This window comes from Passer montanus, unplaced genomic scaffold (assembly GCF_014805655.1).
Source record: "Passer montanus isolate IOZ18808 unplaced genomic scaffold, ASM1480565v1 scaffold72, whole genome shotgun sequence".
Lineage (NCBI taxonomy): Eukaryota > Metazoa > Chordata > Aves > Passeriformes > Passeridae > Passer > Passer montanus.
Window position 1 is genome coordinate 2,777,232 of NW_024372370.1, and position 22,422 is coordinate 2,799,653.

General features: G+C 40.1%; 1 protein-coding gene across 9 annotated transcripts in view; it reads right to left on the minus strand.

Annotated features, from left to right (window-relative positions):
* MBNL2 (muscleblind like splicing regulator 2) overlaps nucleotides 1–22,422 on the minus strand; it is a 106,717-nt gene that overhangs the window by 34,348 nt on the left and 49,947 nt on the right. The window lies entirely within an intron of this gene.

Consider the following 22,422-nt stretch of genomic DNA (forward strand, 5'->3'; position numbering starts at 1 on the left):
GAGCGGCATAGGATGCACTGATATATTTTCCCCCAGAAAGGGAAATTGTAGGGTGCACCAGGAGGTTGTGCAGCTGCAGGGCAGGACCTGCTGAGATCAGAGGCTGCTTGATGACACGGCTCACAAACAATCACAGAGTTTTAAGAGCTGCGACTAGAGGCCCTAAAGCATTAGTCAAACCACATTGGATACACTCAGCTTCTGTAAATTTTTTCCAGATTGAGAGGTTTTTAAGAAGTGCTTTTTAAATTTCCCATTCACTGGTATTAGGGCTTTACTATTTGTAGACAAGTAGGAATACCTCCTATAGTCAAGAAAGCATCCAGATACCTATGCAGGAATATCACACAGTACAGACATACACTGACTCTGTGTATGCACACACATACACACTGCTACAAAACTTTCAACAGGCTTCAAATGTCCCAAAACTAATGTTATTGTTATACTTTTGACTTAGACACCAAAAAAGAGTGGATTCTGCCTCTAATTTTCTACAAGGATGTCATAACTAACTGTTAAGGGGTGAGTTAAACATGTTCAGGAGCTTCTCCTGTGTTGAGGCTGATGGTAATGCAAACAGCTATTTCCACACTATTAAACTATTGAGAACAGCCCTTTTCAGAACTGCCACTAGCTGCTGCTGGTAGTATACTAAACAGCAGAAGCCAGAAAATGCAAGTAAGCTAAAAATTTAAGAACAAGCAATGGTCTCAACACTCAGGAGCAATGGTCTCAATGCTGTTTTAACCTCTTAGTACAGTTGCAGCCACTTTCAGGATATTAGGCCTTCCTTGTGTTGAGAGAATCACTAATGATGCCTGATTTAATGAATTACACAAAAAGAACATTACTTTGTCAGCTGGCATGAGCAGAACCAGAAATAGCTGTGATTTGATGGATACAAAAGAAAGTTGGCTCTTTCACTTGGGGGGAATGTGGCCTTTACCATCATAATGCTAAACTGGAGCAGACTCAGCACAGACAACGACCATATGCTTTTTTGTTGGCTGATGAGGCCAACTGATTAAGACATTTTTAATTGATATCTATTTTACCTTAGCCTATTTTGTATATCAACGGCTCCTACAGCAAATCTAAAAATTAAGAAAACAAAATCAAACTACTGAATCTGATGGAAATATCGACCTATAGACTCAAAAGGTTTCCTTAAACAAGGACTGAGAGCAACTCTCATGCATAGTGGCTTCTGAAGTACCTTAAACCTGAAGAGTGCCTTCAGCCAGACCTCCACTCTTACCTCTGAAAGCACACAGCTACTGTATACTATCACTTCAAGTTCTGCAAAGCAACCCACAGTGCACAAAAGATTGGTTATTTCTGAAAACTTTCAAAATAATCCAACCATACAGAAATGTACTGTCCTCTCTGAAGTTATTCATGTCTGTGCATCGTTTACCAGTTTTTTTGAGCTGCCGGTTAGCAATGAACGTATGTACTATAAAAGAGCTGTGTGGTCCTGCCATGCTGCTATAGAAAGCCCTCTAAACAGATCAAGCCTTGTTGAAATTAAATGACCCAAAATAAACTACAGTGGAATGAGTACTGAAAATAGTGAGTAAATTAATCCGCTCTCACTACCAAAATTAAATAAATTCTGAGACCGGCTTTTTACTTTTTGAATCTCCAGTGGTAGCAGGAGAGGAAAACATCTAGAGGAATCTTTCATTCCTTTTTTTTCCATATGATCCATTTCCCAGCTACTAATTACTGCACAAACAAAAATTCAAACCTGTAGTATCATTTCAGTCAAATGAAATTATATTGACCCTGAAATTTTTTGTTTATTAAAAAGTCAAATATGAAGTCCAACTCACATGGCAGCACATACCAACTAAAAAGCAGAACAGGCAACTATACACAACATGCAGGGGTATTCAATGCTGGGTCACCATCAGTGAGTCCACTCTGTAAAAAACTACTATGCTACAAGGCCTCGTCATCACAAATGCAGAGCCAAAATCAGGTACTTTAACTTTCAGGCACATCAATACCAAGCTACTGGAGCAAGGCTTGCTTCATCTTAAAACCACAGCAGTTTAGGAGCTGTGCCACAGACATCCAGTCCCTCTGGCACAGGACGGCACAAACTCAGCAGGATAAGGTAGGCGGCAGGGGAAAATAATTGCTTCTTACAACTTTTAACCTGCTGCCAGATATAAGTCAGAGTCCTGAAACCGAGGGAACAGACAGGTTGGTTTGAAACTGGATCCCTAGAAACTCCTGTCACCCATGAAGTGAAGGTTATCAACAAGCACATCATAAGCGGTTGTGCACTTTTCATGGGAGTTCATGCAAAAAAATCACTTTCAATGAGCTGTCTCCTTATCTGCAATGGATAGGAACAGCGAACAGACATCAGATCACATTCCCAGCAGTCTGTTACTCCCCTCATCCTGGAAGGATGGTACCTAACTCTGACCTTTTATTTTTTTGCCTTTGTCCTCTACAGTTGTCCAGCCAACTGCCCAGCACCCCATTTCAGGCAGGTAATGCAAAGTTTTAACAGAAAAACTGCTAACTATCCAGACTAGATTATCTACTGCTAATTATCCAGACTAGAACATGTTGTGGCTCGCGTCACGCTGTCCTACAGGTTTCATTCTAGCAAAGCAGTGAGAGAGGGAAAGGGTGCATCAAGGAGCTGGGAACTCAAAGGACTTCAGTGCCCAACACTAGGGCACAGCAAAGAGAGGCTCCGCTTCGACAGAGGAAATGGTCTGGGGAGCTGCTGCCTGACCGGCTTGATTTCAAAAACACATCCCTTAACAAGCCATGTCACACCATTGGCTTTTTTTTTTTTAAATCAATAGATTTTCCCATTAAGAACAATAGGTAGTTTGTCTAAGATCAATGCCATGAGACAGCACACAGACAAGAGTATATTAAAAAGCTAAATATGTGCTTAGAATTTTACATTTAAAATAAGCAAAATGAGGTGAACATAGAAGTAACACCCCATAACTTTGCATGTTAACACATGCAAAGGATCTACATAAGGATCCATCTCCTGTCTTTGAATATTTAATAAATTCACAACTTCTTTCAGTATTTTACTCTTGCTCTAATAGTAACAATAACAATAATTAATTCAAGCTTGGGAATTACTTCTGTAAAGTAATGAGCTAGCTTTAACTTATTAAAATCATCATTCATAAAAGTTATATGTTTAAATAGAAAAAAAAAAGGCAAAACAATGTTTCTTCTATCTCTTAAGGCAAGAATCAACTAAAGCTTCCAAAATTATTTTGCTCAGGTATGGAATTTCAGGCAATTTATTGATGCTATTAGTGGGAGATAACAGAGCATGACTCTCCCTACTCAGAGCACACAGTTAAAAACAGGTTATTCAATGAGAAGCAGAAAGGAGGAGGCCTGCTGCCTTGGAGGTGTCTGTCCCTTTTTCTAAACCTTTCTCCCCAGGGTGCTTCCAGCTCCCCCTACTCAACTCTCCGTAAACTCCCAGCTTCCTGCTGTACCCCACCTTCCTCCTTCCTTCTCCCCCAGAGCAGGCTCCCACCTCTCCTAACTATAGCCCAGGAAACAACTCACAGGACAATTATAACTGGCTGGAGCCGCGCGCGTCCCGAGGAGCCGGCCAAGACGCGCACGCTGCTGGCAGACCACGCTCGGGAGCGGCTCAGTGCCCGCTCCTGCCTCTTCCTTAATAGGGTAAAAATTTGGATCTGCCTTCTACCCAGACACTGGTTTTTGCATAACCAGCAAGAACTTTGAGATATGTCTTCGAGATGTCTGCTTCTAGCTGCTTTGCTTGAAATTGGCTACATTGTTCAGAAGTTATTAGGGTGAGAGGATGACGCTGGCAAAAATATGGACAGTGCAACCTGTTTCCTTGAGAAAATAAGCTAAACCTAAAATGCAGATGAAATTGTACGAACTCTCAAGATTGAATTGCGGTCTAATGAGAAAAGAAGAAAAGTATATGACTTCCAAGACATAAATGGTTTCAGAAGGCATCTGAGCAACTCGTTCTACAAGGGAAAAGAAGATTTTCTGGTTTCCAGATAGACACTATGAGATCTAAACATTTGCTGGAGTAAGAAAAGACATACACAAATTTTTAAAAAGTAATAATCATCTAATGCCACAACTATTCCTCCCACTCGAACAAAAACTTTTGCAATTTTCCGCATGCCTTGCACATGCCTATAAAGATCTGAACATGTTTTAAAACAGTAATGCCTTTGCAGCTGTGGGCATGCTGCTTAGCTAAACATTGCCTACTGAAGGTATTACACACTGTTAAAACCCAGCAGAGTGGGAGCTAGCACAGGCCACTGTCCAGGGTGGTGGCAGCACACAGCAAGAATAGCCACAAAGACAGCAGTGTCAGCAGCTGGGGCGGTACCTAGGGCATAAACACTTCTTTGGAAGAGTTTCTGTCAACAGCAAAAACTGTTTTTTCTCCTTTGGGATTCCTCCTCAGCAGCCTCTCAGCAAATTCTGTTTGGGAACATGTGTGGCCTCACTCAATCAATTAAAAAATGTCAGTATTACATAAACCAGGAACTTTTCAATTGTGATAATCCTGTGCTCCCTGAGGCTAAAAATAGTCCCAGTCAATAGGAGGGCAGGTACTTTGAGATATTTAAGCTTCTGCTCCTATGCATAGACAGCCACAACTAACTCTACCAGCCCAAAACATCCAGTTCAGAAGTTATTTTTCAAATGCAGAAATACCAAAAAGGAAAACAAACCCACCCCAGAACTAAAGAAGACACTGTGTATTCATACACAGAGTGGGATGATTCCTCTTCTTCTATAGGATTTGAATGCAGGCATTTCCCCACATATTTTAGTACATTAGAGTTCAATCATTCAAGCACTTTCAACAGCCACGGAAAACCCTCAGACTCCAGTTCAGACTGAATTAAAAAGCACTTCCATCTAATATCACAATCCATGAATTCAATTTTCCTATGCAGGTCAATCTGCTTCCTAACTTCACTCAGGAAGTGAAAAACCAGACACCATTAAGACACAGCTCCATTAAAGTATTCCCTTTGCACTTGCTGTGAATATGCACCACCTCACACAATCTGTAGGACTACACATGCTCATAGAGTTGTGCATATGTCCAAGGACTTAGGGGATTTAGTTAAGCCTTAAGAATGACTAGTCAGAGATTTTTAAAAATGTAACATAGTGTTTTCTTTCTTCTTTAAGGCATACCAAAAAATTTCAATTTTTTTTCAGTTTGCATAATTTCACATTGCCTTGCAAACATGTATGCTTATGAAACACATTTTTTAGCCTAAGCAGAATTTTATACAATTTCATAGAAATAAATGGAGATCAGAATAAGATCTCTCATCTTGAAAATGGGGCACACTTGAACTATTTGTGAAACTGAAAAATAATTCAGACGTGCCAAACTATACTACTAATAGAAATATTAAGCTTTTGATGGTGAGTTCAAATACCTCAGACTTTACAATTTGCCATACATCTTATAAACACAAAGATCTAAAGGGAAAAAGGTATTTCAAAACAACACAAGCATCTCTTATATTACACTTGAAATGGTTTTTGGATCTGTTTTCCTAGGAAAAAAAACCAAACAAAAAATCCAGACAAAAGCTACCCACAAAAACAACTTAAAAACAACTTTAAAACATTGCTGAGAACTTAGTTCTGTATTTATAAAGCCACCTTGCAAGTCCACCCACCAAAGTTAGTGAGTGTGCATACATATTTATACGCACCTACACACTTCCGTTTCAAGAAAAAGTAGAAGGCAAATTCACTTTCCTACTTTAAGGCAGAAAAGAAAGAAAGAAAAAAAAAATTCTCAGGTGACTGCAGTCTGATTCAGTTTCCAACAAGTTAAGAAAACCCATTAGCTACTCTTTTAATGACTTCAATTTTTTGTAAAAAACTAAAAGCTGGTAAAATAAAAATGATCATTTTATTCATAAAACTAGAGAACAAGAACTGCCTGTAACTGACAGAAAAAATAGAAAAATATTGAACAAAAATGGAAGCCTTACAAAAAGATGGAATGTCTAAATGATGTAAGAGTCTTACCACTAAAGACTTAATAGGAGATATTTATTTAAATGGAAAAAGACAAAATGTTCTACTGAAGAGCACATTTGCAATGCACAAAGAGCTCTGAGTCTCTCAAGATGCTCTTTCAAACACATGTTGAGCATAGCTATAGAGAATGGTTTAATAATTTGCCTTGCAATATCAAGGGAAGTGTACTCAATATTAAATTGCTCAGAAGACAAAGAAGTCAGGCAGATATAGCAGACACCAAATAAAAAAACAACCACTTATGAAATTCTAAGTTGTTTTACAAACATCCTCAAGATTATTCTAACAAATAAGAAGAAAACTCAGACAAAGAGACAACAGTTTAATATCAATTTATTTTATCTCTGTGTTTACTGCCTTGAAAATAATTTGAGAATAATAGGGCCATAGAGATTATTTCTTTCCAAATTATGTAGCTCGTTTTGTTTTTCTTTTCCCATTCCTCCCCCTTCACTGGCACTCAAAATCAACCAGTTATTTTTATCTTAGCATCAAGTTTGGCTACCAGCATTGATCAGCAGTACCTCACAAGCAACAATCCTTGAAATAAATCTTCACTCTAATGCACACAGACAACTTCCACGGAATGAGAGGCAGCAAACAGGTAGTATAAGGGGAAAACCCAGCAGAATGAACATAAAGAAAGTGGAGGGAAGCATAACCTTATTTAGATAAAATTCCTCAGATGTCTGATTTCTATTCCATGGGTGGTGAGAGTCTTCACATGGCACGAAGCTGCCTTGTGCAGGTCTCCAACACAGCTCCCCTGGGGGAGGACTGGATGCAGCCTGCCATGGGACTCAAGATGGGTTTCAAAAGCAGAGCAGAGATTTAAGCCCTCCAACTCTTCCCAGCCAGAGAAGTCAACATATTCACTGATTCCTGCATTATAGAAGAAAATGCATTGTAGAAAAAAATGTCTAAAACCTTTACAGAGTCTCAGAAGAGAGTATTACACATACTTAACTGTTAGCTGGGCAGCTTTAACACATCTGCTCATCTCAAGGATTGAATGTTTTTGTGGAAGACAGAGGAGAGATGTGTAAATTGCGGGCTGGACCACACAGTAAGTCAAGGTGACACAAATTTTTGCTGGTAAACAACATACTACACCATTAAATTTAACTTGACTGAACTGTAAAAGAAGAGCTTGATAAGAGGCAATTTTTCTTCAATTTTTCTCAATATCTCAAGAGCAGACAAAAGTAGCCGTTGCAGAATAAATAACAGCAAAGAGAGGTAAGTTGTTTGGCTGCAGGGCAGATGGCAAGAGAAAAAGCAACAGTGGTGTAGCAGAGCAGCAGAACACTGAACAAGAAGAAGATGGGTACAGCTCAGCACCACCTCCTGACATACACCTTTCCCCACCTCCTTTCCAATTCACATAAAAACCTTCAACCAGACACATGCTGACTTTAATGCACGCTTGCTCATATGAACAGGATTGAGATTAAATTCCCTTGTTTTGGAAACACCACTTTGCAGTGGTAAGGTAGGCAAGGGTAACTGCAGAACTGACAGCCAAACCCTGAGACACCTTATTTCTCTCGCAGTGGCCCGTAAAGAAAGGGCACTGTGGCTCAGCACACAGACTTCACCCTCCTATATCCATAGCACATATCCTCCACCATAACTACGTTTGAAAAGAAATAGTGAGTAATGGGGAGAGGTCTTTGCCAATGGAATGCCCATAGGATGAACAGCCCAGCAAGGACCAGGCAATGAGCTGGTGTGCTGGCACTGGTTCCCTCAGCAACACGCCAGGAACCTTAATGCACCTCAGGAAAAGCCATAAAACCAGTTATGTGGCATCAAAAAGGAACAGAAGATACACTTTGGCACTGAAGAGCCTGGTTGACTGGATCAGAAAGAAAGTGGGAGTAGAGTGCCATAAAAGCGACTACATTGGCTTCCTACAGCAATTCACCTGGCCAAGGGAGTCTTGAGAAGTTGCTTCATTTGAGAGTTGCAGTGAATTAGATGTGACTTGGAAAAGGCCCATTATTTGGAATAGTGTCACCATACGGCATCAGTATGATGTTCCAAGTCCCTGACACACTAAGGGAACCACTGGTGTACTACAGAGAAGGGCAGACTCAACACACACCAGAAGCAAGGGACTACCTTGGTCACCAGCATGCCACAGCCCCCAGCTCTCAAGAAGGATGCCTAGCAGCCCTGAACTGCTAGCAGGTGACCTGATATGCCATTGGCAAACCCCTGTGCTGCTCCTTGGAAATATGTTTTCACTCCGGCCAGGCCACCCTGCACCCCTCCATTTGCTGAGGCTCCCATTCCAGCTGGGGCTTCCTGGGCTTCCTGGGCTTCCTGGGCTGTTTCACAGCCAATCATTTTGTAAACAAATGGAAAAAGCAAGGGCCAAGTTAAATACATAGATGGCCAAGGACACCTTACATAACTGCAGAGGTGAAAAGTACAGAGTCTTGTCCCTCTGCAGAGGAGGAGTGTTTACCCACTCCCAGTGGCAGCGCTGGCACTGCAGCTGTGTTATTAATAAATCATTGGCCTTGCTTCTAGGACCAGCCAGCAAGGGCTGGAGTCTGACACCAGCTCAACTGATTGGAAAGTTCCTGCGAACAAACAGAAATTAAAGAAAAAAAACACCTAAAAATTAATATATATGCATTTTCGAGGAAGAATCACACAAAATCCTCCTTAATTTTTATAACTGCTGAGAAGCAGCAAACAAATTATTGACATTAAAAGACATCATCTCTCTCTGGGGCTGCCTACAGAGAGAATCAAGTACACCTGATTTGAAAAGCCAAAGGGAAACAGGGCACCTTTCCTCACCTTTTCTACACCCAGTTCATGCTTCCCCTCTTCTGGGAATTGGTTTATCACAACAGTGAATAATTTTAGTTTCTGTCTTTTCTTGCAGTCTGACACGCCTTGAATTTCCCTCCTCAGGGAATAGGGAAAACAGCACTACTAGCAAGAGGGGCAGTGAGACCCCTTCTCTGAAGCAGCAGGACATAAGAGTTAGCAGTGAAAAATGCCCAGAGAATCAACACACTAAATCAGTTAAAAAAAAGGGGGGGAGAAAGAACAATGGTAAAAGGTCCATAAACTCAAGCAAGAGGAAAGAATGAAGCCCTGTCATTCCAGTAATCTAAATCTCCCCTCCACCCCCTTTTATTTTTGCTGAAAGGCTATCTATCCCCTTCAACCAGGTATTAGGAAGCTTCCAGAAGATATAGCAAAAATAGCAAGAAATATAATGCAGTTACATTTATCTGAAATGGTAGCTTATGGAATTAGGCAGCTAAATCATGGTTATGAGAAAAGATAAGACACATTAGGATATCTTATTACTCTCCCTGAATACTATATTCATTCCAGTACTAGAATATGGGATTGTGGTCTCGAGAGTGCTTATACCTTCTCAATACTGTGTTGAAGGAGCACATAATTATTCTCTTCCTTAAGACAGATTCAGCACTGACTAAATAAAATTCTAGGTTTATTTCAAATTAAAATAATGCCTCTAGGTTTTTCAAGGCATATATCCATGACTTTGGGAGGAACACACACACTAGACTCCCTAGCATTTATTATATGGCAATGACATTGGAGTGCCGTGACAATCTCTGTGGTACCTGTCTTCATCAGTAAAAGCAGTGATATCAACCTCAATTACATTACTACATCTACTATTTTGCACAGCCTTTTCCACACAGCAAATAGGCAGCCAAATGGTATTTCTTTTAACCCTGACAGTCAGTGGTCAATACTCCAACACGTGTTCACTTACCTCCTGGCCTGAATGCAAGCTACTCACTCCCTTTTGGGCATATGCATAGGGCTGGCTCTACGGGATCACATTAGGAATGGCTCAGTTAAAATTATTAATGGATTTCTCAGTCTTCTTGTGATATTAAACAGCATTACTCCCACTCTATGCAGAATAAACTCAGATCAAATATGGTTAAAGAGTTGAGAACTGCCTGCAGTTTTTGGCTGCAGGTGTCTGTCCTCCTTTCACTTTGCTGTTGCATCCACATGGCACATGCAAACGCCTCACTAGACACCTACTGCCCTTGGGATTTGGAAATCCACCCACCTCACGGCTAGCAGCTAAGATGCCAGCTTCAGCGACACACTCACTGGTTTCCAGAGGAAGAGGTAAACACCTGACCAAGAGTCCATCTGCTGCCAACTCTGCCACTGCCTGTCTCTCTTGCTGCACCAGAACCCTTTGGGCAGAGACCTGACCCCTCCATATGCCATCTCACACTGAGGCACAGGGAAATACAGGGCTGGAAGAGAGCACATGCTAATGTTGCCTGGACAGCACATCTCCAATACATTTTTCTTAACTCTTGGCTCCTATCCAGTTCACCTGATCAAACCCCTGCCTTACCCCCCTCTCTCTCTCCATTTCCTCACCTTCAGCCTCTTCTCTGCTCCTGGCACCAGCACCTGACACCACACGGAGCTGTGTCATTGGTCTGAAAACAGCTGAGTGTATGTGGAACCTGCCTGCCTGAACATAGCCTCTGCTAGGAGTGCATGGATGGTGAGGTTTCACACTTACAAAATGACCAAATTTGGGTGAAATTTCACAAAAATAGCAGAAGGTGAATTACTGATATCAGAGCAACAGTTGTGGTGCTGGATCTCGAGGTTCAGCTATAAACAATGAGAAATCAAGTTTATTATTGAGTCAGTTAAAAAAAAGTGAAAGAAAACAAAGGTATTTACCTCTCAACAGTTTTTCAAAGATGGTTGAAGTGTTTCACCAAAACTTTAAATAAACACTCTGAGTCACTAATTGAAATGTTTCAGCCCAGATAATTTCATTTTGAGAGACTCAGAAACCACAGAAAAGGAGGATATTATTTGGAAAGTGGTGGGGAAGATTAAATCCAGGTGATGATGATGGCACGCTGTTTATTGGTAATAAAACACTCATGTGTGCCTCATCAACATGCCTGACCAAAGGCTAATGATCACAGCAACCCCAAGCATTTATAGAGCAATAAAAGTATTTAAGCACAATGGCAGTAAGCAACACATTCATGTAAAAAATAAAATCTGATGGACCATTCATCCAGAAATACTTTAATAAAAGCAGCTGCTATATGTTCAAAGCTGATGCACTCCACTGACAGAATAAAGAGTTACCAAACAGCACTTAAGAGAATATAATGCTATAAGCACATCAACATCATTTCAAGGCAAACACTTTGTTCTACTTCAAATTGCATTGAAAGGAATCATGTACTAGTGTACCAAGACTTTCCAGTATCACAGCAAAGTCCCAATGATTTATACAGAAAGAAAAAGAGTCATGACTCGAATTGACCCATTTGACTTGACATGACTTGAACAAGGACTACTTTAATTTGTTTTCTTCAGCATTTTGAAGATGATTTAACACCTTTAACTCTTAGCAGGGAAAAGTTCATCAAGTATTAACAGCCTATCACAACATCTAGTGTGACACGTGCAAACTCACTTGGAGAAAAGAACCACTTTTGTTTACTTGTTCTTCCTTTCCCCTAAAGTTTCTGTGGGAGACAAGCAGGCTCCGCTGCAACAGCGACCAACTGACAATTTTCAGTGTTCTGTCTCCTGGAAGCCTTCACAGGTTTGGCACCATGCTCCTCTGTTTCTCAGGAGAAACTCAGGGTCTGAAATACTGTTCTGCAAACAGGAACTGAAATACAACATAATTTATGACTTTCCTTTGTGGGTAAAATGTTTTCACTGCCTGCATCTTATCTGAGCAGGAGTCACAAGACAGAGATTCCCATCAAACCTCTTTTTGTCAAATGCTTCCTTTTGTTTGGGTGCTGGGAGGGAAGAGGCAGGATGCGGTCAGGGGCCAAGAGCACAGCCAAGGCTTCCGTCACTGCTTTTTATGCCAAAATGACAACAACAAGCAAGTGAGAAGCTTTAAGTGAAGATTATACCACCCTCTCCCTCTCTGCTCCCAGGCAGGAACAGAGAGACCAGAAGTGCTGAGAACTTTCCTCTCTGGAGCAGGAAGGAAAAGACCACAACCACCAAGACCTCAAAACTGCACACATATTTTCAGAAGGTACTCAGCTCATCACCTGGCCTGGCAGCGTGGCTGAACCATGTTTTCATTGCTTCCAGGAGACTCATTCATCACAGTTACTTTAGAGGACTTTGGTCTAAATATTCTTTATAAATGTCACAAGGCTGAAGAATACATTAAACTAAAACTCTACAAACCAAAACAAAGTTTATGGAAGAAAAAAATGTATAATGATCTTATGTTTTCCACAAGAGTGGCTCTTTCACAGCCAGAAATGCTTCAGTATTTGTTTCTATTTTCTATTTGTCTGATGAGCACAACATAAAGTGATTACAATAATTGTGGCATCTCAGACTCAACCTAAAGGACATACAGGTTAGAATGCAGTATGGTTAGAAATGTTACTCATAATTGAAACCATCTTGATTCAGATTTTTCAAAAAGCCTTTGTAATTGCAGACAGTCTGGAAAAGAAGTATTTAAATGGCCAATTCAGTGGGTTTTCCCCATCCTGCTGCTTTTCAGCAAAGAAAAATTGTGATGGATGGGTACCATTCATCAGGGGAAATAGTCAAAATATGAGATCACTAACTAGCAACTAGACAGGGTTTAGTCAACTCCCTTGTTTAATCACTGGGGATTCAGTGTCTGGATGGAGGGAGGCTGGGAGGGAGTTTAGAGGATTCTTCAATTTAATAGTAACATATTTAAAAAAAATTAAAATATTATAACCTTTTAAACCAGGCTGTAGTAGCCTATTTCCAGCAGAGCAGAGAGAGGGACTCTCAATCAACACAGACTGCATGAAAGTTGGCAGTATGTAGCAATAAAAGCTATTTTGGCATGTTAGCAAGACAAAGACTAGAGTTAGGTCTTCTTTGTCAAGTGCAATCTAAAATCATGCCCAAAAGATACAGTCCCTGATACAAGCTATCATTTATCTCCCACCACTCATCCACAGGGCAGCTTATAGAATATTAGTCTTCAGGCCATTAAATCCTTATGCTATACTACTTAGCAAATGAATAAAACAATAAAAGCCAAAGGAAGTTGTCAAATGTGTTTTCACATCTTCAGGCCAGTCTTGGAGGCTGCTCTGTGGGGTAAGAGGACACCAAAACACAGTATGGGAACTCATTAGGGATCCCCTAGGTGACCTGTGAGACAAATGGAGTATCTTCCTATGAGGGCAAAGCTCTGACCCGAGGCACTGCAGCATCGAATGTGAGCACACAGGTGAAAGACGGAGGAGGCTGGGAGGACTGCACTCATTTCCTTCATTGGTAGGCAAGCCAAACACTACAGAACCCATGGATTTTATATATATGCATACCAATCACATACAAACAGCTTTATAAGAGTACCTCTACTTCTCTAAAAATATGGCTTCTGACACAGAGATTGCTTTGGAAATGAGTTAAACATGAAGGCACCCCAAGGAAATCGTTATTAGCTTTACAATTATAGAGTTTCCTTTGGTTTTAGATTTTTAGATATCTTTAAAGCAGACTGATTAAAAGTATCTTGCCTTCCTACAAAACATATTGTGGAATATAGTAAGTAATCTCAGTCTTCCTTAGCAACTTCACAACAAAGGAATAAACTGCGAGTGGGGGAAACATCTTTTAATTAATTTAAAATCAACACTAAGATTACAGAAGTTTTGTTAACATTTTTTTAAGGAAATCGTCTCCTTCAGTACTTATCAACAGGATTTTAATTTATTTTATTTTACCATCCCACACTGAAAACCCAGTGTTTCATCAGCATGTATCTGAATTCTTCTCATCAATGGTAGTTTCAGCCTTAAAGTTATACTGAACAAAAAATACCAAATCAGCTTTAAAAGTCAACTGTGTTTTAAGAAGAAGAAACATAGTGAATTTAAAGGTGTGAAGGCCTCGGTAGAAGATTCATCACATCTACATCTACCCACCATACTGTAGACCATGCCTTATTCATTTTCCCATGCTATAATCCTGAGAACAATGAAAGAGAGACAGTAAAGAATGGAGATGCATGCCTGAAAGACTCCCTTGGCTGGAAATGAAGTGTTCAGTTTTAACTAGTTAAAGAACATTTCATTAGCATAGCATAGAAACCAAAGAAAAGGTAAGACTTTACCATCCCACACTGAAAACCCAGTATTTCATCAGCAAGTATGTATCTGAATTCTTCTCATCAATGGTAGTTTCAGCCTTAAAGTTATATTGAACAAAAAATACCAAATCAGCTTTAAAAGTCAACTGTGTTTTAAGAAGAAGAAACATAGTGAATTTAAAGGTGTGAAGGCCTCGGTAGAAGATTCATCACATCTACATCTACCCACCATACTGTAGACCATGCCTTATTCATTTTCCCATGCTATAATCCTGAGAACAATGAAAGAGAGACAGTAAAGAATGGAGATGCATGCCTGAAAGACTCCCTTGGCTGGAAATGAAGTGTTCAGTTTTAACTAGTTAAAGAACATTTCATTAGCATAGCATAGAAACCAAAGAAAAGGTAAGAGCTATGAAAAACCTTTTCAAACATCAAACAGAAATGAAACAAGCTTATAAATAGAGTTGCCTGCAAGCAAACAATTTCTGGAATGTACTGGGGGAAGCAAGGGAGAATCCCACAACAAAGGAGATTGCAAAAGCCAACCCAGTTTAACAAGTGGAATTACCAGTTTGGAGACTGCAGGGAAACAATGCAAAACCACCAGCAAGTCTGATACAAAGAACTTTCCTCAGCATTTAATAAAAAAACACCAACATAAAGGCCAATTGCTAGGCAATTAAACATGGCTCTTTGGAAATGCAAAGCCTTACACAGACTTGGTTAACTACTCATGGAGTACTAGAATTAATGAGGAACTGCAGGTTTCTTGGCGTAAAACGGAACAATTTCAGACACATCTGATCACAGTCAGAAAATGTTGAGCTATTTGAGTACCAGACAACAATTTATATATCATCAAACAGCTGTCTGCCAATTTATCATCTACTTCTTGCAGACACAAGAGATGATAACCTGTAAAGATCTCAAAACCATGATTCCAACACTTTAAATCTACCTTTTACGTGTGTTGTTAAAAACAAAGTCACCCATACACACTAGACCCGAGATGTACGATAACACATTTTTCAGATCTCTTACTACAGCTAAGAGGATGATGACAACCCTGCTATGATGGAAACGTGGTGGTTGCCACTGCTGTCCAACACCCTTAAAACCCCCACAAACCCCTTAAGGCTGTAGAAGAGTACAGGTAACTGAGATTTGCCAGTCTCAAAGTGAGAGACTGCAACATTTCTCCATGCCCATGCATGGCCCAAGCAGGCACCATGGCTCATGGATCCAAGCAGCAAGATGAGGAAGTCCCTCAGCTGTTTGACACCATACAAATACTCAATGTCCTCAGCTCCCACTGCCTCTTCCCACAAGACAGCAGGATTATCCAGGACAGCCCAGGGTAGCCACGCTGAGAGCTGTGGGATTGTTGGTGCTGGCTACAAACCAATGCCCATCTCTGAGGAACCAGCAGAAAAGCCAGCAACCCAACCCAACCTACCTTACCTTAGCACTGGCAGTTCCCACAAAACATGAGGTGAGCCAGCCTGGACTTGTGTGTTCAAATAATTAGCTACATAAGCACCTATTTAATGGACTTCAGATAAACATCGTCTTACCATTCGGAAAGGTAATTTATATACAAAACAAACTGCATCCAGTCTTGTCTTTTGATCATGTTCATGAACAGATCAGAGACTAACACTGATATCCCTACATCTCTTTAGCTGCCATATAATTAGGAAAAAAAAAATTCCTAATGCAGAAGTTTAATTTTTTTCTTTGTTTAAACCTAAAATAAAAAGACATGTAGGCGTTCCTTAAAATGAAAGTGCTTCAAGGACAGTGGAGTCAGATAAAAATATATTGCCTGTTGGCTACTGCACCATCATCAGAGAAGTGAAAATTGCTATTCCAAGTACTACAGCCAGGAAGTATTTAGGACAGCTATTCAGCCAACTTTAACTAACTCCTGAGCAACAAGTCAACAAAGCCCAGTATCTGTAAATGCTCTGACAATTTATAACATAAAGAAAGGGTGAAGGTTTGCCAAATTTCTAGCTCCTTTTAAAAATAGAAAAAAAGAACATAAAGGTAGAAGGTGAATGTATCATGCAATAAAACTTCAGTTAAGTAAAAAACACTAACCTTCTTGAAAATAATTAAATCAGATTATATACTTCATCACAAAATCCATTAATGATGATAAAATGGGTAAAAGTACAGTGAAAGCAAATTAGAAGTTCTAGTTTGGTGTCTAAATGTCGAAATTGGTTGAAAATTCTGGGAACACAAATCCTAATAAAACTTTCATATTTATATATGGCCAAATAAGCAGATAAAATTAATGCCCAGGAATCCTTTCAGATTTGTCTCTCACGCTCTCATTGTACAACCATTTTCCTTAGTCCAGCATCATTAACAACAGCCACATTTGGGTTCAATGCAGCATCTCATCAATGCCTTGATGAGTTCAATGGTACATAAATTTGGAATAGCAAAAAAATGAACATAATAAGGCAATTGAGTTCACATTTCTGTCTTCTTCTTAAAACAAACCAACCAAACAACAACAACATAACCACTAACTTCTTATTACATTTAAGTATCAAAATTAATGTTAAAACAGAAGTTAGTGTGAAAGGTTCTAGTTGTGGGCCCTTATAGTTTTGCTAAGCTGACTATTTAATAAAATATTTACCACCAACACTTTTGATATAGTATTAGGGAATTTGGACACCTCCTCTCACCCAGTTTTCTCCTATTCCCCTTCCTGAGCAGTGGCAACAACAACTACCAAGACTGGGGCAGATTTTGTTCCCCTCTGGCACACTGTATTTCCCTGAGGAATGCAAGCTGGGGTAGCTGCCCTCTTTCTCTGCTGTTGTGGTCTCCAGCTCGTCTCAAACATCCAGATTTTTTGTGAGTCACTCACTTTGTTACAACACATGCTTGTTGCCTCTGTACTTGACAGAAGGTTACAATTAGGAACACTTCTGTAATTACTTAGATGAGCTGTTGTACACCTCTGAATTTGTCTTCATATTCTCAAGAGCAAACCACAGACTCTGCTACTCAAGAGCCACTGCAGCTGCATACAAGTAAATAAATAGAAATCCCTTTTTTTAAATGCTTCAGCATTTAAGGAAATAAAACAGCTGTACTGTGTTAGACCAAGGTCCATCTAGCCCAGTATCCTGTTTCCAAAAGCAGTCAGCAGCAGATGCCTAGGGAGTAGTATAAGAACAAGGAAACTATTTAATGATATATATTGAAAATATTTTTCACATATTCTTGATGGAAAACAGAGATGGAATTTTGACAGAAGAGGGAAAAAAAGGCAAAAGAAAACAGGGAGTCCAACACACACTCCCTCTGCAAAAGCATGAAACATTCCTTTCAAAATAAAAAGAGAACTGAGAGGAAGATAAATCTTATAGATTTCCTCCTTTTTTTCTTTTGGTTTTTTAAAGAAGCCCTCAGGAGCAAGAAAAACCAGCAACTTACTTGCTATTCAAAAAAACCAGTGTAAGTACATACTGATGCACATCATACTGATGCACTGGCCAGCTAATTTTGAAGAACCCTTGACTATCAGTGTCAATGGCTTCTCTCTTGTGAAAGGGCCCTCATGGAAACCTACTCATAGGGATTCACATCATGAAATCCCAGATGAGAGCTCCCAAACAATTAAAATTAATGGATTTATAAATACAGCTTCAAAAATTATATACCTCAGTCAGAGGGAAAGCCTGCTCCACTTAATTCCCTGGGTCAGACAAGAACCATTGAGGCACTAAACTGGAAACAGGCAAACCAGGCTGCACTCAAAAAAGTACACAAAGTGTGGGGACAGTGATGTGCCCCATGAAATCAGCTGGAGGTTTACAGTTGGTATAGTGGAATATGGGATCAGTTGCAGAAGGTCATCCATGGGGACACAGGCTCCTAGAGGGGCTATGAAATCAGAGATGCAGAAAACAACTATTTTGATTACACTCTGAAGGTTCATATCTACAGGACACCAGATCCATGGTTTCTAGATCTGAGTTTTTCAGAAGCTGCAGCTAAACTAATGAAATGTGGTGGTGATGACTCTTGCTTATTTGGGAATGGGAAGACAGAAGCATCAGGGTATGACAGAGGATGATGAACTTGAAATTCAGAGAGCAAGAATCAGCATGAAAGAACAGAGCACTTCTAGGATGTGACGTGAGCCTCACCCATAAGTGCAGACACAGACTGGAAGGTGTGCAGCTATAACCTGGAGAGGGAGCTGGCCATGGCAGAAGAGAACATCATGGATGCTTTGATCAGCTACTGCCTGATGGTGGAGACACAGGTGTGACACACCATGGAAAAGGCAGTCACAGCCCCAGGGATGTATCAAATCATGACTGCTGGGCCAAGGCAGCAAGGCTTCTTCCTCTCCTGTGGAGACTTTATTTGCAGTGCCACACATGCCTCTGGTCACCAATGTCCAAATCAGCTGGGTTAGACCTGAAGCAGGCATGGGCGAGGGCTGCCAAGATGACTCAGGGAAAGGAAAGCCTGTCTTACAAACAGAGAAACAGAGTGTGGTGGGGTTTTTGACTGAATTAAACACAAGCTGAGGAGAGGCATGTACTAAACATTTCATCTGTATATCTACATGTATGTATGTGAGCTATGGATTCATGGACTCCTAGGTGCACGACAAGTTGTGTCAGTGATGCAGCTTTTTCCAGATATTTTAAAATACTCTCATTTTTTTAACAAGTGAGTACTGACAGGCACGCTCTGCATTTCCAAGATGATCTATAAATATTATCCAAAGAAAAACTTGTAAATACAAAAGTTGGTCTGTTTTTTCCCCAGCTATGTTAGCATGTCTAATAGAAAGGTTTGACTCTCCTTACTAACCTTGAACAGCTTAGTAAATTTTCCTAGTTCTGAAAGGAAAAGAGAGGCTAAGCAAAAAAGAAACAACCAAAAAACCCCATCAGTTGCATCCCTTTCACAAAGGGGAAAACAAAGGGGCAGAGTTGTTAAACAATTTCCTTGAAATAACAAAGAACATCATGTCAAAAACCATCGCTCAAAAAAACGTCTTCCAATACCCAAGGTTATCTATGACGCAAGTGCTTATTATGACTCGTAGACTGAAGACTATTTCATCTCAAAACAGGCACATTCAGGTGTTTTGTAAGGGTGGTGTGTTGAAATAGAAGATGGATATCTTCTGATTTACTACTCACAAATTTTTAGATGAATATGAAAGAAAGCCAGTCTGACAATTATAACTAAGATTTACAAAAACTGTAAATGTTTTACAGATTTTCAAGAGGTTTGTGCTGCATCATTAGACAAATGGAGCCTTAAACAGAGAACAGAAAAAAGTATCACCTTTAGGAAATTGTAACTACATGAAATTGAAGCACATCCTCTCCAAATTCTGTGGGGAAGGTAAGGCATCCTAAAGTTGCTGTATTTATACTGATAAATTATGGCTATCTATTTAAACTAGGGTTTTAATTAGACACAGTGTGCACATAAGAAATGCAAAATTAAAAAAGAAATCAAACCAAATTTTAATAATGATCCTGCAGATACCATATCAGAAAGTTTCAGCCTTCCATTTGGATCACCTGAGGCCTTTTTTTTAAATTTTCTTTGTCTATAGTTGCACAGTAATTTTTTTCCATATGATAATGCTGCTCTCCAAGCCAGTCTAAATGAAACAGCCAAACCTGAGGACATGCATTACCATCTAAACATCCTCAAAACAACCCCAGTATTCCCATGCTCTCTGCACCTGCTGGGTTTTTTATCATGCCTGGAAACAATGAGTTTAGAGAGAAGGTTGCCTCATGTCACATGCAACAGCAGCACATCTGTCCACAGCTTTCCCCTTTCTCTGTGCCTGCAGTATTCTGTGGAATTTCACTGAAAAACCCAGTGAAAAACACAGTTTTCCAAACTGTGCTGTCCTCTCCGTGGCCTTCTGCTGGTATGCACAGAGATCCAGAGCACCAGAGTCTATTGCTAGGCCCTGCTACCTCACCAGTGCCAACCTCTCTTCCTTTGGACTCCTCTAATCACATCTCATTTCAAGCCATAAAGCTGATGGAGATTCCAAGGACACTGGAAACAACATAACCTGTTAGGTATAAGCAGTTAATTAACTTCTGTTGAACTGAACCAAAAATCAATTTGCTACCATTTCTTTATGGCATCTAAAGATGCTACACATTTATTAACTTATTGCACTACTTTTTCATTTGATATTGCCACATCTGTATTAATAAGTTGACCCACTAAATAGAATTTGGCCACATATACAGATATTGGCCACGTATACAGATATATTATGAATTAATTAACCTTCAGTTGCTACTTAATTAGCCAGTGATAACATTTCTCATTTCACATTAAAAGCTTGCTGGCTACTTTCACACACCTGATTCTCACATGCATTGCTGAGATGCACAGCTGCTTTATAGCAAATCAAAGCACACCAAGATACAGCTGACACAAATCACAGTGGATCTTTTTGCAACATCCAGGACTGAAAGGCAAATAACTAATTAGAAAGAACAGCCTTATTTAATTACCTAATAATAAACTCCCTTGCTCGTTAAACACATTACATATATTGTAACAGCTGGCATACTGAAGTATCTGATAAGGGAAAACCTGCCTATAGTACTGTTGGTAATTTAGGGAAAGCTAGATAAATGGGATTTTTTTTATAGTAGTACTAATTTAAAACACCATCTACAGGTCCAACAGTGGAGGACTTAAACTATACTGCAACAATATCAAGGCTGGGTGAAGAAAGTAAGAGTAACCATCTCTTAGGCCAGCCCTGAGTGATGCAGAAGACCAGTTTACTGCTGCAGGATACAGGAACAACCCTAGAGGGCTGCTGCCCCAAAACCAAAATGAGATGCTATCAGCTTAGGACAAAACAGCATATGGTTCTTACATAAAGCACAGTCACCTTTATTTCCAGGACAGTATTCCTTTTTCTCCTTCAAGTGGCTGTCTAAAGAAAAAATGCCTCAAGAAACCCAGCAGCAGGGATGGTAACTGCAAACCTCCTCCTTCCAGATGAGCACTCCCCACAGACTCCAGCGTGTTAAATCTTCTCTCGCTCTCTCTTACTGCCTGCAGAATTTCTGTGGTGCTGTCTATACAACAGCCAGCTTCACTGAGGGGTGTCACCTTCCCCACCTATCATCCAGCAGCCTTTCACTGCCTTGCACACCCATAAGACCTAAATCTGCATTCCTAGTGGAAATTTCCTCCTCCCTGAAGAAAAAGAAGTCATGGTGAGCATACCAATGACTCAGTAAGATAAATTTGCTATTTGAAGAGTGAATATGGAAAATATCATGAAAACTAGGCTCAAGAAGCAAGCAGAGGCTAAAGGTAAGGGAGAATAGCTTTAGGCAGTCCTTTGCCACATGTCTGCCCGACACCATTACTATCATTAAATGGCTGGTGCTGCAAACATCAGCTCAAATGAAGGTGGAGCTTTACATCTTTGATTGCAAATCCCAAACCCCAGCTTCTTTGTGGTTAACTGAGTTTTAAGGATTTCCCCTTGTCTGCATGCTCTAAGAACCTCTTCCATGTGGGAGGGCTCATGGGTCTCTCTCTTTCTTCACTCTAGTACTAGGCTACCTGTTTTTAAAAAACTTGTAGGAACCTCACCATCCTTGAGAGTATGATCTCTGTCAAATTTGGCTGAAACTGGCCAGTGGGTTTACAAATTAGCAGGGGAGGAGGGAAAGAGAAGCAGACTGACTGTGTAAGCCTCATTTCCTCAAGAATCCAGGCTAAAAACAATTATAGCCAGAAGGTTCAATTAAAGGAGACTCATAGACATTTGCTGCACTTCAAACACAAACTGGTTCATGCATACTAATCAGTTAACACAGCTCTCACTGAAGGAACCAGAGTTTTGCAGCAAATTAATATTTATATTGATTTAAACCAAGAACTGTGGCAGGATGGAATTTCAACAGCATCAACATGTTCAGCATGAAGCACACAATCACCCTCACATTCCTTCATACTAACACTAATTTACGTACATGATAAGATGCTCACAGTATCTCCACAGCAATATCCACACACCTCCAACTCTGCACATGCAAAACCCATGCCTGCATTTTTAGTGATGCTGACACACATGGTATGACCAGTGCTTTGAAGCACAATGTGAGGCAAAATGCGTGCGGGGAACAGCCTGTATTTTCATGACATCC